The sequence below is a fragment of the Scyliorhinus canicula genome, chromosome 6 (assembly GCF_902713615.1).
Source record: "Scyliorhinus canicula chromosome 6, sScyCan1.1, whole genome shotgun sequence".
Classification (NCBI taxonomy): domain Eukaryota; kingdom Metazoa; phylum Chordata; class Chondrichthyes; order Carcharhiniformes; family Scyliorhinidae; genus Scyliorhinus; species Scyliorhinus canicula.
In genome coordinates, this window is record NC_052151.1 from 32,679,326 (window position 1) to 32,693,569 (window position 14,244).

Sequence of the window (14,244 nt, forward strand, 5' to 3'; positions counted from 1 at the left end):
ATGAGCGAAAACATCATTAGCCTGGATCAATGCATTTCATTGCTTCTTGCATTCATTTATAGTAAGGTTGCCTACTCTGAATTAGTGTTCTTGGGAGGATTCTGCCTGACGCCCAGACTTCCAGCTGCCTCTCCTGACTTTGGTCACGCAACACATCCATCATTGCAGTGCTTCACCTTCACACTCCAATGGAAAACTAAAAGACTCATTGCCTGATTTTAAAAAATTATTTTGCAGGATTTGGGCATTGCTGGCCAAGCCCGTGAGAAGGTGGTGATGAGCAGCCTTCTTGAACTGTTGCAGTCTATGTAGATAAACTGGCAGTACTGTTAGCGAGGGAGTTCCAGGATCTTGACACAGCAGTGATAGAACACAATATAGTTCAAAGTCAAGATGGCGTATAGCTTGGAGAGGAATTGCAGTTGGTGGTGTTCCCAAGAATCTGATGGCCTTGTCCTTCTAGGTGGTAAATGCCACAGGTTTGGAAGGTGCTGTCGAAGGAGCATTGGTGAGTTGCTGCAGTGAATCATGCAGATGGTACATACTGCTGCCACTATGCTTTCATGGTGGAAGAAGTGGATGTTGAAAGTGGTGGATGGTGTGCCAATCAAGTGGCTTTGTCCTGGATAGTGTTGAGCTTCTTGAGCATTGTTGGAGCTGCACTCATCCAGATAATTGGAGTGTATTCCATCATACTCCTGAAGAATTAAAACAATATTAGGCGGGAACTGAAGAACCTAGATTGGGGGCAGATGTTTGAGGGTAAATCAACATCTGACATGTGGGAGGCTTTCAAATGTCAGTTGAAAGGAATTCAGGACCGGCATGTTCCTGTGAAGAATAAGGATAAATACGTCAAATTTTGGGAACCTTGGATATCGAGAGATATTGTAGGCCTCGAACAAAAAGAAAAGATAGCATTTGTCAGGGCTAGAAGGCTGGGAACAGACGAAGCCTGTGTGGAATATAAGCAAAGTAGGAAGGAACTTAAGTAAGGAGTCAGGAGGGCTAAATGGCGTCACGAAACGTCATTGGCAAATAGGATTAAGGAAAATCCCAAGGCTTTTTACACGTACATAAAAAGCAAGAGGGTAGCCAGGGAAAGGGTTGGCTCACTGAAGGACAGGCGAGGAAATCTATGTGTGGAGCCAGAGGAAATGGGCAAAGTACTTAATGAATACTTTGCATCAGTATTCACCAAAGAGAAGGAATTGGTGGATGTTGAGTCTGCAGAAGAGTATGTAGATAGCCTGGGTCGCATTGAGATCCAAAATGATGAGGTGTTGGGCGTCTTGGCAAATATTAAGGTAGATAAGTCCCCAGGGCCTGATGGGATCTACCCCAGAATACTGAAGGAGGCTAGAGAGGAAATTTCTGAGGCCTTGACAGAAATCTTTGGATCCTCACTGTCTTCAGGTGATGTCCCGGAGGACTGGAAAACAGCCAATGTTGTTCCTTTGTTTAAGAAGGGTAGCAAGGATAATCCAAGGAACTACAGGCCGGTGAGCCTTATGTCAGTGGGAGGGAAATTACTGGAGAGAATTCTTCGAGACAGGATCTACTCCCATTTGGAAGCAAATAGACATATTAGCGAGAGGCAGCACGGTTTTGTGAAGGGGAGGTCGTGTCTCACTAACTTGATAGAGTTTTTCGAAGAGGTCACAAAGATGATTGATGTAGGTAGGGCAGTGGATGTTGTCTGTATGGACTTCAGTAAGGCCTTTGACAAGGTCCCTCATGGTAGACTGGTACAAAAGGTGAAGTCACACGGGATCGGGGTGAGCTGGCAAGATGGATACAGAACTGACTAGGTCATAGAAGGCAGAGAGTAGCAATGGAAGGGTGCTTTTCTGATTGGAGGGCTGTGACTAGTGGTGTTCCACAGGGATCAGTGCTGGGAACTTTGCTGTTCGGAATATATATAAATGATTTGGAGGGAAATGTAACTGGTCTGATTAGTAAGTTTGCAGACAATATAAAGGTTGGTGGAATTGCGGATAGCGATGAGGACTGTCAGAGGATACAGTAAGATTTAGATCGTTTGGAGACTTGGGCGGAGAGATGGCAGGAGTTTAATCTGGACAAATGGGAGGTAATGCATTTTGGAAGCTTTAATGCAGGTAGGGAATATACAGTGAATGGTATAACCCTCAAGAGTATTGACAGTCAGAGAGATCTAGGTGTACAGGTCCACAGGTCACTGAAAGGGGCAACACAGGTGGAGAAGGTAGTCAACAAGGCATATGGCATGCTTGCCTTCATTGGCTGGGGCATTGAGTATAAGAATTGGCAAGTCATGTTGCAGCTGTATAGAACACCTTAGTTAGGCCACACTTGGAGTATAGTGTTCAATTCTGGTCGCCACACTACCAGAAGGATGTGGAGGCTTAGAGCGGGTGCAGAAGAGATTTACTAGGATGCAGCCTGGTATGGAGGGCATTAGCTATGAGGAGCGGTTGAATAAACTTTGTCGTTTCAGTGAGAACAAACCGAGGTTTAGGGGCGAACTGATAGAGGTCTACAAAATTATTAGGGGCATAGGCAGAGTGGATAGTCAGAGGCTTTTCCCCAGGGTAGAGGGGTCAATTACTAGGAGACAAAGGTTTAAGGTGCGAGGGGCAAGGTTTAGAGAAGATTCACGAGGCAAGTTTTTTTACACAGAGGGTAGTGGGTGCCTGGAACTCGCTGCCGGAGGAGGTGGTGGAAGCAGGGACGATAGTGATATTTCAGGGACATCTTGACAAATACATGAATAAGATGGGAATAGAGGGATACGGACCCAGGAAGTGTAGGCGATTTTTGTTTGGACGAGCAGCATGGTCGGCACAGGCTTGGAGGGCCGAAGGGCCTGTTCCTGTGCTGTACTTTTCTTTGTTCTTTGACTTCTGCCTTATAGATGGTGAACGGAGTTTGGGGAGTCAGGAACTGAGTTGCTGTCCACAGAATATCCAGCCTCTGACCTGCTCTTGCAGCCACAGTAATTATTATGCCTGTGCCTGATAATTTACTGGTCAATGGTAACCTCCAGGGTATTGATAGTAGGGTATTTAGCAATGGGAATGTCATTGAAAGTCAAGGGGAGATGGTTGGATTCTCTCTTTTTAGAGATGGCCATTGCCAGGCACCAATGTTACTTGCCATTTATCAGCCCAAACCTAAATGTTGTCCAAGTCTTGCTGCATATGGACAGGGACTGTTTCAGAGAGTGAGGAGTTGCGAATAGTTCTGAACATTGTGCGATCACCTCCTAGATCTGGGGCACTATTCCGGGGAACTTCTACAATGATATCCTGGGCCTGAGAACACTAACTTCCAACAACCACAACCATCTTCCTTTGTGCTGGTATGACTCTAATCAGTGGCGAGTCTTTGGGTTGTGGGGGTGAAACCCACGCAAACACGGGGAGAATGTGCAAACTCCACACGGACAGTGACCCAGAGCCGGGATCGAACCTGGGACCTTGGTGCCGTGAGACAGCAGTACTAACCACTGCGCCACCGTGCTGCCTTCAACTCCTTTTCATAGAATTTACAGTGCAGAAGGAGGCCATTCGGCCCATTGAGTCTGCACCGGCCCTTAGAAAGAGCACCCTACTTAAGCCCACACCTCCACCCTCTCCCTGTAACTCAGTAACCCCAGCTAACATTTTTGGACACCAAGGGCAATTTATCATGGCCAATCCACCTAACCTGCACATCTCTGGACTGTGGGAAGAAACCGGAGCACCCGGAGGAAACCCACGCAGACACGGGGGGAACGTGCAAACTTCACACAGATAGTGACCCAAGCCGGGAATCAAACCTGGGAACCTGAAGCTGTGAAGCAACACTGCTAACTACTGTGCTAACGTGCCACCTTTACTTTATGGCTACTATACTCTAAAAGTAAACTTACACAACGTTGCCTTGTCTATTTACAATCCTGCAATTGTCCTTTTGAAATACAACTGCCAACTTTAAACCACTTTTTTCTTTGTCTTTTGTAAATTCCTATTCAAGCTCTCCTGGCTCTCTGTTCATTCAAACCACTTGCCTCCACACCTCCTTTATTGATGTTTTGACCGTTGCATCATTCTGTCCCCAATTCAATTAAACCAGTCATACCCAAACAAGCTTGTTTCTCAATATATGACAATGATATTGCAAAGAAGAAATATGAAGCAGTTGCTTTCCTCACAGTTGCCTTCTAAAGGATAAAGATGTTACGTTAGTTTACACTTTCTATTTGCGCCATTTGAATTGCTCCGTCATGTTTTTAATCACTATTTTTGCACCAACGTCTATCATTATAAATTCCTATGTCCATACTTACCATTGGTTTTCCCTGTGTAAACTTGTCATATTACATTTATATGAGCTCATGCCTTGGTAATGTTCGCCCATTCTGTGAACATATTCACTAGATTTTATTCGAAAATTACATTTCCTTTTATCCTAGGTAATGTCCATGTCTCCAAGCTCCAGGATTCTTTAAAAATAAGTACTTTATACTAATTGCATTTTTCAAATATGTTAGCTGCTCAGTCAGGCTCCCTTTCCACTGACCACAATGTTGATCTCGATGAATGATTGATAGTTGTCACATGTGCAAAGATTTCATAGAAACATAGAAAATAGGAGGAGGAGGCCATTTGGCCCTTTGAGCCTGTTCTGCCATTCATTATGATCATGGCTGATCATCCAACTCAGTATCCTGTTACCGCACTAGCCCCCCCCCCCCCCCCCCCCCCCCCCCCCCCGCCCAATATCCTTTGATCACTTTAGCCCCTAGCCCCAAGAGCTATATCTATCTTTGTCTTGAAAACAGACAATGTTTTGGCCTCAACAGCTTCCTGCAGTAGCAAATTACACAGGCTCATCCCTCTCTGGGTGAAGCAATTTCTCAGTCCTAATGGTTTCCCCCGCATCCTTAGACTGTGACCCCTGGCTCTGGGCCTCCCCACCATCGGGAACATTGTTCCTGCATCTACCCTGACTAGTCCTGTTAGAATTTTATAGGTTTTGATGTGAGTTCCCTCATTCTTCTAAACTCCAGCGAATATAATCGTAACCGACTCAATCGTCAGTCCCGCCCTCCCAGGAATCAGTCTGGTAAAATTTTGCTACACTCCCTCGATAGCAAGAGCATCCTTCCTCAGAAAAGAAGATCAAAACTGCACATTCGAGCTGTGCTCACCAAGGCCCTGTATAATTGCAGCAAGACATTCCTGCTCCTGTACTCGAATCCTCTCACTATGAAGGCCAAAATGCCATTTGCCTTCTTTACCGCTTGCTGCACCTGCATGCGTACTTTCAGTTACTGGTGTACAAGGACAGCCAGGCCTCATTGCACATTCCCCTCCCTCAATCTATAGCCATTCAGATAATAATCTGTCTTCCTTCCTGTTTTTGCCACTAAAGTTGATAACCTCACATTAATCCGCATCTGCCCAATCATTCACACTGAAGCATCTCTGCATCCTCCTCACAGCTCACCCTCCCACCCAGCTAAGTGGCATCTGCAAATTTGGAGATATTACATTTGGTGCCCTCATTTAAATCATTCATATATATATTGTGAAAAACTGGGGAAATTTGGGATGAGACCAGTTTATTCCTACTCTTCGGTGTTTCCTGTCTGCCAACTAGTTTTGTATCCATCTCAATACTCTACCCCTAATCCCATACACTTAATTTTACACACTAATCTCTTATGGGAGACTTTGTTGAAAGCCTTCTGAAAGTGCAAATATACCACATCCACTGGTTCTCCCTCATGAACTCTACTAGTTCCATCCTCAAAGAATTCCAGTAGATTTGTCAAGCATGATTTCCCTTTCATAAATCCATGCTGACTCTGTCCGATCCTACCATTGTGTTCTACATACTCTGCTATAAAATCTTTGAGAACGGATTCTAGAAATTTCCCCACATTAGGCTGACTGTTCTATAATTGCCTGTTTTCGCTCGACATATTTTTAAAACAGTGGGGTCACATTAGCCACTCTCCAATCTGCAGGAATTGTTCCAGAGTCTATAGAATCCTGGAAAATGACCACCAATGCATCCACTATTTCTCGAGCCACTTTCACAAGTACTCTGGGATGTAGGTTATCAGACCCTGGGGATTTATCAGCCTTCAATCCCATCAATTTTCCCAGCACTATTTGTCTACAAATATTGATCTCCTTCAGTTCCTCCTTGTGTTCCCCAACATTTCTGACACAACATTATTTGTGTCATTCTTTGTGAAGACAGAACCAAAGTATACATAGAAACATACAGAGAAAATAGAAGCAGGAAGCTGCCATTCGGCCCGTCGAACCAGCTTTCTATCCATCTCAAGACATTACTCGCAATCCCATGCGATTTAACTTGACACAGTAATCTGCTATGTGAGACCTTGTCGAAAGCCTTCTGAAAGTCTCAATAAACAACATCCACTGGTTCTCCCTGGTCAACTCTACGGGCTACATTTTCAAAGGATTCCAGTCGATTTATCAAGCATGATTTCCCGTTCATAAATCCATGCTGCCTTTGTCCGATTTCCAAATGCTGTGCTATGAAATCCTTGATAATGAACTCTGGGGAACTTCCTTACTATCGATGTTAAGCTCACTGGTCTATAGTTCCCTATTTTCTGTCTACCTCCCTTTTTGAATAGCGGGGTTATATTAGCTACCCTCGAATCTATAGGAACAACCAATGGGTCTACTATTTCTAGAGCCACTTTCTTAAGTACTCTGGGATGAAGATTATCAGGCCCTGGGGATTTATCAGCCTTCAATCCCATCAATTTTCCCAGCACTATTTGTCTACTAATATTGATCTCCTTCAGTTCCTCCTTGTGTTGCCCAACATTTCTGATACAACATTATTTGTGTCCTTCTTTTTGAAGGCAGAACCAAAGCATACATAGAAACATACACAGAAAATAGAAGCAGGAAGCTGCCATTCGGCCCGTCAAACCAGCTTTCTATCCATCTCAAAACACTATCTGCAATCTCATGCGTTTTAACTTGACAGAGTAATCTGCTATATGAGACCTTGTTGCAAGCCTAAATACTCTGGGAAGATGATTATCAGGCCCTGGAGATTTATTCACATTCAATCCCATTAATTTCCCTAAAGTCATTTCCTTCTGTTCCTCATTAAAAACTTGTGTTTCGCAGAACTTCTGGTACATTATTTATGTCTTCCTTTGTGAAGACAGAAGGAAAGTATGAATTTAGTTCCTTAGCCATTTCTTTGTTCATAAGACCATAAGACATAGGAGCAGAATTAGACCACACAGTTCATCGAGTCTGATCTGCCGTTCAATCATGGCTGATATTTTACTCATCCCCATTCTCCCCATAACCCCTGATCCCACATTAATCAAGAACTAATATATCTCTGTCTTAAAGACACTCAGTGATTTGGTCTCCACAGCCTTCTGCGGCAAAGAATTCCACAGATTCACCATCCTCTGGCTGAAGAAATTCCTCCTCACCTGTTTTAAAGGATCGTCCCTTCAGTCTGAGATGGTGTTCTCTGGTTCTAGTTTTTCCGACAAATGGAAACATCCTTTCCACGTCCACTCTATCCAGGCCTTGCAGTATCCTGTAAGTTTCAATAAGATCCCACCTCATCCTTCTAAACTCGAAAGAGTTCAGACGCGAGTTCCTCATATGACAAGCTCTTCATTCCAGAGATCATTCTTGTGAACCTCCTCTGGACCCTTTCCAAGGCCAGCACATCCTTCCTTAGATTTGGGGTCCAAAACTGCTCACAATACTCCAAATGGCATCTGACCAGAGCCGTATACAGTCCCAGGAGTATATCCCTGGTCTTGTATTCTAGCCTCTCAACATGAATGCTAACATTGCATTTGCCTTCTTTTTTTAAAATAAATGTTTTTATTGGGTTTTTGAACAAGGTATAATTACCGTTATGTACACAGAATAAGAAATATATATCTATATATATATATATATACACATATTTAGAAGAGAAGGGCACACCCCAACATAGAATATAATAAAATATGAAATAGACTAACTGGTGGGGTACTGTGCACCAGCTCGACAGTGGCAGCTCTGTGCATCTGGCCGAATTATTTACACCACGTAAGTACGCGACTGTTTGCGAGGGGGCAAAAATACATTTGGGTGCCGGGGAGATAACCACAGTGTTCGATACCTGGCCGGATCGCGTGCCGCTGTCGCCCGCCCTTCCTGGACGGCTCTCGCCGCCGTCCCCCTCTCGCCTCCGCTGCTCCTCCCGTCCTCTGTCCCCAACCTCCTCGTTTCCCACTCCTGGTGATGTCATGCACGTTTTGGCACCCCATGCCTTCCTTCCGGCTCCCGTTTCCCTGCCCCCACCCCATCCCGCTGGTTCTCCTCTGCTGTCCCCCCCCTCCCTCCCTCCCTCCTCTAGTTCAGCTGTCTCTCCCCCCCCCCCCCTGGTGGTTCGCCTTTCTTTCTTCAGGTTTAGCCCCCCCTCCCAGTCCCTCTCTCCCTTTCATGCCTTGGCTACCCTCCCCTGATTCTTGACTAAGTTCCCCTGATTCTTGTCTACCTGGCTATTCTTCCTCTTGTTCATTGGCCTTAAACAGGTCCCGGAACAGTTGTGTGAATGGCTCCCACGTTCTGTGGAAGCCGTCGTCCGACCCTCGGATGGAGAATTTGATTTTCTCCATTTGGAGAGATTCTGAGAGGTCGGACAGCCAGTCTGCAGCTCTGGGTGGTGCTCCTGACCGCCAGCCAAACAGGATTCTGCGGCGGGTGATCAGGGAGGCAAAGGCAAGGGCGTCCGTCCTCCTCCCCAGGAATAGATCTGGCTGGTCCGAGACCCCGAAGACTGCCACTTTCGGGCATGGCTCCACCCTCACTCCCACCACTTTGGACATTGCCTCGAAGAAGGCTGTCCAGTACTCCACCAGTCTGGGGCAAGACCAGAACACGTGGGCGTGGTTGGCCAGGCCTACTTGGCACCGTTCACATCTATCCTCCACCTCCGGGAAGAATCTACTCATAAGGGTTCTTGTTAGGTGGGCTCTATGTACCACTTTTAGCTGTGTCAGGCTGTGCCTTGCGCACGTGGAGGTGGAGTTGACCCTATGCAGTGCTTCGCTCCAGAGTCCCCATCTATCTCAATCCCCAGGTTCTCCTCCCATTTCTTTCTTGTTGCGTCCAGTACGGTGTCGGCCCTTTCTGTCAGTCAGTCGTAAATGTCACTACAGTTCCCTTTCTCCAGGATACTTGCGTCCAGTAGGTCTTCCAGTAGTGTCTGTCGTGGTGGTTGTGGGTACGTCCTTGTCTCCTTTCGTAAGAAGTTTTTGAGCTGCAGATACCATAGCTCGTTCCCCCTGGCTAGCCGAAATTTCTCTGTCAGTTCGTCCAGTGTTGCGATCCTGCCGTCCGTGTATAGGTCCCTGACTGTCAGTGTCACTCCGTCCTGCCTCCATCTTTTGAAGGTGGCGTCAGTCAGTGCTGGTGTGAACCTATGGTTGTTGCAGATGGGAGCTTTGTCAGACATTTTGGTCAGGCCAAATTGCTGCCGCAGTTGGTTCCAGGATTGGAGGGTGGCTGTCACCACTGGGCTGCTGGAGTGTTTTTTGGGTGGGGATGGGAGTGCTGCCGTGGCGAGGGCCCGGAGGGAGGTCCCCACGCAGGATGCCTCCTCCGCGTGCACCCACTCGGTCTCTGGCTCCTGGATCCATCCCCTTACTCGCTCGGCTGTTGCCGCCCAGTGGTAGAATTGTAGATTCGGGAGGGCTAGCCCCCCCCGGATTTTGTTTTTTGTAGGACCTTCTTTGGGATCCTAGCATTTTTACCCCCCCTATACGAACGCCATGATTAGTTTGTCCAGCGCTTTGAAAAATCCCTTGGGGATGTAGATCGGGATGGATCTAAACAGGAAGAGGAATCTGGGCAGTACTTCATTTTGATCGTCTGGACTCTCCCCACGAAGGAGAGTGGGAGTGTGTTCCATCTTTGCAGGTCCTTTTTTACTTCCTCCGTCAGACTGGTGAGGTTTAATTTGTGGATCCCTTTCCAGTCATGGGCTATTTGGATCCCCAGGTAGCGGAATTTGTGTTGGGCTTGTTTAAACGGCAGTCCTGTTAGTGCTGCACCCCCCCTCCCCCCCACTTGCGGGTGTACTGGAAAGATCTCGCTTTAGCTCATGTTGAGTTTGTAGCCCGAGAAGGTTCCAAACTCTTTCAGGAGCGCAATGATCCCGTCCAAGCTGCTCTGTGGGTCCGAAATGTAGAGAAGCAGGTCATCATTTTAGGGCAGCACGGTAGCATGGTGGTTAGCATAAATGCTTCACAGCTCCAGGGTCCCAGGTTCGATTCCCGGCTGGGTCACTGTCTGTGTGGAGTCTGCACGTCCTCCCAGTGTGTGCGTGGGTTTCCTCCGGGTGCTCCGGTTTCCTCCCACAGTCCAAAGATGTGCGGGTTAGGTGGACTGGCCATGCTAAATTGCCTGTAGTGTCCTAAAAAGTAAGGTTAAGGGGGGGGGGGGGTTGTTGGGTTACGGGTATAGGGTGGATACGTGGGTTTGAGTAGGGTGATCATTGCTCGGCACAACATCGAAGGCCGAAGGGCCTGTTCTGTGCTGTACTGTTCTATGTTCCATGTTCTATCTGCATAGAGTGAGACTCTGTGCTCTCTCCGCTTGGAATCCCCCTCCAACTTTTTGCTGCCCTGAGCGCGATTGCTAGCGGCTCGATAGCTAGGGTGAACAGCAGCGGGGACAGTGGGCATCCTTGTCTGGTGCCCCTGTGCAGTTGGAAGTATTGGGAATCGGTATTGTTGGTCCGTACGCTCGCCATGGGAGCGTTGGCATTTGCCTTCGAACTGCCGATGGAACCTGTACGTTAACCTTTAGAGAATCGTGAACAAGGACTCCCAAGTCCCTTTGTGCTTCTGATTTTCTAAACATTTCCCCATTTAAAAAATAGTCTATGCCCCCATTCCTCCTTCCAAAGTGCATTACCTCACACTTTTCCCCATAGTATTCCAACTGTCACTTCTTTGCCCACTCACCTAGCCTGCCCAAGTCCTTCAGCAGCCCCCCCCACCCGGTTTCCCCATTATGGGTGCTCCTGTTTCTGACTGATTTTTAATCAATCTTTTTCTCTTTACGTACCTATTGAAACTTTAGTCAGTTATTATGTTCCCACTAGCTTTCGTATTGTAGTTTCCCCTTTTTAAATCAATTCCTTGGTCTGCCATTGCTGAATTTTAAACTGTTGCCAATCAGAGAATCAGATAATTTACAGTGCAGCAGGAAGACATTCAGCCCATCAAGTCTGCATCGGCCCTTGGAAAGAGCACCCTACTTAAGTCCACACCTCCACCCTATCCCAGTAACCCCATCTAACACTAAAGGCAATTTAGAATGGCCAATCCACCTAACCTGCATATCTTTGGACTGTGTGAGGAAACCGGAGCACCCGGAGGAAATCCACGCAGACACGAGGAGGACGTGCAGACTCCGCACAGACAGTGACCCAAGCCGGATTAGAACCTAGGACCCTGGAGCTGTGAAGCAACTGTGCTATCGTGTTGCCCAAATCAAGTGTATTGCTTTTTCTTGCTAACTTGTATGCCTCTTCCTTGAATCTAATACTGTCTCTAATTTCCCTTTTTAGCCATGGTTTGGCCATGGTTCTCTTTCTACTCTTACGCCAAATAGGAACCAACAACTTTTAGAGTTCACCCATTCATTCCTTGAATGCCTGCCATTGCCTGTCCACTGTCCCTCCTTTCAGTAATTTTCCCCAGTCTATCACAGCCAACTTGTACCTCATTCCATCATAGTTACCTTTATTGAGATTCAGGACCTTAGTCTTAGAATTAACTACCTCACTATCCACCTTGATAAAGAGTTCTATTATATTATGGTCACTCATCCCCAAGGGTTCTCTCACAACAAGATTGCCAATTAATCCTTTTTCATTGCACAGCACCCAGTCCAAGATGGCCTGTTCCCTTGGTTCCTCAGTGTATTGGTTCGGAAAACCATCTCCGTACATACTCCAGAAATTATTCCTCTATTGTACTGTGACTAATCTGACTCACCCAATGTATATGCAGATTAAATTTAGTTGGTATTTCGTTGGTCAGCCATTTCTTTGTTCCCCATTATAAATTCCCATGTTTCTGACAGGGACCTGCATTTGTCTTTACAAATCTTTTTCTCTTCACATACCTACAGAAGCTTTTACAATCAATCTTTTATGTTCCCATCAAGCTTACTCTCATATTTTTGTTTCCCCTTCTTAATTAATCCCTGTGTCCCGGAACAGTGGGATGTGCACCAGGCACATAGGACTTTCTCTTTCTTGTATTTTATGAATTTGGCTATTTTCCATTTCAATTTGCTCTGTTGATTGCTGATCTGCAGTAGTTGGACGTGTTGCGCATCTAGCTTATACCCAGCTTCTTCAACTATTTCAGGACTGTTCATCAAAGAAGTCTATTTTTCTTCCCATGTACACTACTTCATTTCTTTTGCTTTATTTTCTTTTACTTGCTATTGTTCTGCCCACTCACATCTTGTCCAATTGTTTGCATTTCCCAAGCTACCTTCACAGAATCAAATTTGCACTGGATTTCTAACCATCTGGCCAACTCCTCAAAATATTAAGTTATTTGACAGAAATAATGATTTTTGTATGATATGGAAATAATTACTTTCCTTCAGTCTGGGCCTTCAATCTTTTCTTTAATTCTGACCGACCGTCCTCCAATGGCCATCTTGTAACATTCAGTCGAGGCTCTTTTTTTGTTTTATGGCTTCAATTTGTTTTTCTCCCACCTCCATCAATTTACCATGTTCACAATTTTCCTCTCAGTAGCTGCACATTACATATTTCTAGCCTGTCTGACAACACAGTACCTCACAGTCAGCTGCGTGTCCCTTATGTCGAGACTCCATTCATTTGCCATCTCTATCAGAATGCTCTCACGCTGCAATATGAAGTCTGCCACAGTTCGGAATGCATGAGTTGAATAATAATTCTGTCAAGCTTTTGCCACTTTAAAGTGTTTGGGGGGTCTTTTCTGCAGCTTTTAAATATGTGCATAATAATTGTGAAAATGCAAAAACTGACTGGATTGAAAGGATTACAAAAAGAATAATTCAGCTGTGAATTAGTTCTGTAACGATCACTCAATCTTTAATCTTTGGGATTCTGAACCGAATGACAGCCTGCACTTGTTTCAGTAAACAAGGAGTCACACTGCATACTACTATCATAAACCAAGAGGATAATTGGGTACCAACAGTTCTATGAATGTAACAGTGAAATGATGTTTTAATTAGCGACTCCTGTCGGATGGCATAAGGAACAGGCTGCAGTGTAATGTTTTGATGGTTAAAGACAGCAGTGATCCAATGCAATGCCTATCTGCATAATTAAAATCTAGGACATTATTTTATATTCAAAAGTTGATTATTTTCTTGTTCACAGTAGATTAAGTTACAGTGTGTAGTCAACGCGACTTATCGATAATACAAAGAAAGAACAAAGAAAAGTACAGCACAGGAACAGGCCCTTCGGCCCTCCAAGCCCGTGCCGACCATGCTGCCTGACTAAATTACAATCTTCTACACTTCCTGGCTCCGTATCCCTCTATTCCCATCCTATTCATGTATTTTTCAAGATGCCCCTTAAATGTCACTATCGTCGCTGCTTCCACCACCTCCTCCGGCAGCGAGTTCCAGGCACCCACTATCCTCTGCGTAAAAAACTTGCCTCGTACATCTCCTCTAAACCTTGCCCCTCGCACCTTAAACCTATGCCCCCTAGTAATTGACCCCTCTACCCTGGGGAAAAGCCTCTGACTATCCACTCTGCCTTTGCCCCTCATAATTTTGTAGACCTCTATCAGGTCTCCCCTCAACCTCCGTCGTTTCAGTGAGAACAAACCGATTTTATTCAACCGCTCCTCATAGCTAATGCCCTCCGTACCAGGCAACATCCTGGTAAATCTCTTCTGCACCCTTTCTAAAGCCTCCACATCCTTCTGGTAGTGTGGCGACCAGAATTGAACACTATACTTCAGTGTGGCCTAACTAAGGTTCTATATAGCTGCAACATGACTTGCCAATTCTTATACTCAATGCCCCAGCCAATGAAGGCAAGTATACCGTATGCCTTCTTGACTACCTTCTCCACCTGTGTTGCCCCTTTCAGTGACCTGTGGACCTGTGCACCTAGATCTCTCTGCCTTTCAATACTCTTGAGGGTTCCACCATTCACTGTATATTC

General features: G+C 45.7%; 1 protein-coding gene across 1 annotated transcript in view; it reads right to left on the reverse strand.

Moving 5' to 3' along the window:
- mrps5 (mitochondrial ribosomal protein S5) overlaps positions 1-14,244 on the reverse strand; it is a 212,973-nt gene that overhangs the window by 18,615 nt on the left and 180,114 nt on the right. The window lies entirely within an intron of this gene.